Raw genomic sequence first — 2,895 nt, 5'->3', positions numbered from 1 at the left:
CAATGCCTCGGTGCTGAGAGCTTAGCATGGGCACACAGATCGGTGGAAGGATCTTCCCGAGACGCTTGCTGGGAAAGCCATCAGTTGGGAACTCAAGAGCTTACACATGAACTCAAAGGGTGTCACATCTGGCACATGGACCATCTGGCCCGGCAGGGACCATCCTGAGGAAATGATCAGTAAAGCAAGGCCCTGCCTGGAGGAGCCGTCCCCAACCACACACCTGCCAGCAGCCCCCAGCCCCCAGCCCCCAGCCCGGTGCTCCAATCCTTCCTCTCCACAGCCCCTCCGACTCGGACAGCAGAGCCCTCCTCCTGAGCCCCAGCTTCCAGGCAGAACCGGCCAAGCTGGCTTCCTCACAGTTGCACAACTGGAAGTTGACCTGTGGATGAAGAAAACCAGGGGTGTCCGGTAAGTTTTCCTTTGCAGGTCTCTCAGGGCCATGACCTGGAGGGACCTTTCCGGGCACCAGGTCTGGCTTTTCTTGCGTCCCCATGGGGCGCCCAACGGGGAGAGCACAGTATAAATCCCAGCCACCTCTCCCAGCAGGCAGGGACCGGCAGCTCTGCTCCACTGGGACTCAGGTGAGGGGCGACTCCAAGGACTGATTTGTGGAAAAGAACTGACTGTAAATTCCTTTCAAAATAATCATTCTGTTCTGTATTTGTCCTGTATGAGGTCTGAGCTGGGAGGATGACACACAGTAAATGCTTGTCGATTGATGACAGGCTGCTCCAGGCAGGGACAATCTGGTCCCAACTGCCCTCTTCCTCCATCAATGCCGCCTTGGGGACTCTCAGCCAGCTGGGCAGTCAGGGCTCACGGGGCCAGAATTAGGGCTGCAGCTCTGAGTGGGGACCTGCTGCAAGGTTCCCACACAGGCTCCTAAGAGTCTCCTGAGAACCACTGGAATTTGCAGCAGTGGCTCCGTGACATGCAACTCCCAAAGGGGGGTGCGCGGGCCCTGTCCTTGCCCCCTGACCTCTCCTTCCTTTCAGCACCATGAAGCTTTTCACGGGCCTCGTCTTCTGCTCCTTGGTCCTGGGTGTCAGCAGCGAATGGTATTCGTTCTTTAGTGAGGCTGCTCACGGTAAGCACTGGAGGGGGGGGTGGCATCCGTGGGCCACTGGGACTCACCCCGAGCACAGCAAGGGGTGGACCTACTGCCTTAGGTGTGTTGTCCTAAGTGCTAGAAGGTGCCCGTGTCTGGGGAGCTTTTGATCAAGCGGACACAACCAGAGGATTTGTGTCCGTCAGTTACTAGAGAAGGAGCAATCATCATTCCCAGCTGAAGCTTCAGTTTGGATAGTAGAAACAGAGTAAGTCTTGCAATGGCAGAGAATTTTCCGCAGACACATTGCACAAAGTATGATTAAAACTGTTCGTCTTTTCTTCTTCTTTGCCTCTCCCTTCGTTCATCGCTTCCTCCTTTTCTTCCTTCCTCCCTCTATCCTTCCTTCCATTTCCTACCTGCATCGAACCAGAGACACCTTCAGCTCAGCTCTCACTGATGCTTCCTATCCTCAGTGACACTGCCCCTGTTCCCTACCCCTTCCTAGCATTTTACTTGACCAAAATAAAAAATAAATAAAAATGAGGAACTAATAACATCTACCAAGCTTGCACTAGGCAATTTAGGGTGACCAACTATCTTGGTTTGTTTGGGCCTGAGGAGTTTTCTATGACACTCTCAGGGCTCACTGGGATAGTTCTAGGTGAACGGGGACACTTCTGGTCGAGCTGGCACACGTGGTCACTTACTGTGACTCCAGAACACCTCGGGGAGGCAGACATCGTCCTCCACTTGAAGGGGACAAAACGGGTTTAGAGCAGCCGAGTCCATTGTCCAGGGACTAACTGCCAGTCAGCAGGTGGCCAAGAGGAGGTTGGAATCCAGCTGCGCGTGAGGCCCGAGTCCTTGCCAGGCAGCTTCCTAAAGCTGGGTGGCTATCGATCTCAGCTACGGGTCAGAATCACTCGGAGAGCATGAAAGCTAGTGATGCCTGAGATCCACCCCCAGAGTCTGAGGTACTTGGGCTGGGTGTGACCTGGTCCCCGGGACTTTCAGAGGCTCCCAGGTCATTAGAAGGTGCAGCCAAGTAGGGCTGATGGGCCACGGCTCGACCCCTTGCTTCCTCAAGCTGCCGATATCATCGGTACAGCCTGTTTAGAAGGTTTTCAGGATGCCTTTTATGCCCCTAACACCCAGAGGGACTCGGGTCCCAGTTATGCGCCCTCATTCTGCAAGTATACATCTCCTGGGCCTCAGGACAGAAGTGCTGTATGCCTGGGCCTTTCCCAGAAGGTGCCTTCTTGTCACCTCCTCACTTACCACGTCCCCTGGACCTTGTCACACGCGGCTTCATTTTACAGCAGTGCTGCCCGACCGAGGGCACTTTTGGGCCCCGGGGACAGTTGGCAATGTCTGGAAACACTTCTACTTGTGACCCTCAGGGAAAATGTTGCCCCCCTCTAGTGAGGAGTGGTCAGGGATGCTGCTATACATCCTACAATATCAGAAGGGCCCTGAGCAACAAAGAATTGCCCCAAATTTCAGGGGCGCTCAAGTTGACAAGTCCTGTTCTGTGATACCTCCTTTCTCTCGTTTAAACAGCTCAAGCAGAGCCCTAAGTGCGATGCAGACATAGACCCGCAGGGACAACAGAGCTGTGCCCCACCCACACGACTCCCACTAGAGAAAGCTGGAGAAACCACCTAGGATGCAGACTTGTTCTTCTCAGCCTGTGCTATCCAAGGGGACCAGGCAGAAATCTGGAGTCGGTGGCAGATTTGCCGTCCCTGATTCTTCTCTGAGATGTGCCACAGGCTTTCTGTTCACGTGATATCCCTTTTGCTGTGACCTTTTCTCTCAGGGGCTTGGGACATGTGGAGAGC

At 54.4% G+C, this 2,895-nt stretch overlaps 1 pseudogene; it reads left to right on the top strand.

The window, feature by feature from the left end:
* The first annotated feature begins 496 nt into the window (after positions 1-496).
* LOC121043696 (serum amyloid A protein-like) overlaps positions 497-2,895 on the top strand; it is a 2,626-nt pseudogene continuing 227 nt past the window's right edge.

This window comes from Herpailurus yagouaroundi, unplaced genomic scaffold (assembly GCF_014898765.1).
Source record: "Herpailurus yagouaroundi ecotype Mexico unplaced genomic scaffold, PumYag 187, whole genome shotgun sequence".
In the NCBI taxonomy this organism is placed as follows: Eukaryota; Metazoa; Chordata; class Mammalia; order Carnivora; family Felidae; genus Herpailurus; species Herpailurus yagouaroundi.
The sequence above is the reverse complement of the archived record's forward strand: the minus strand, read 5'-3'. Positions and strand labels throughout refer to the sequence as shown.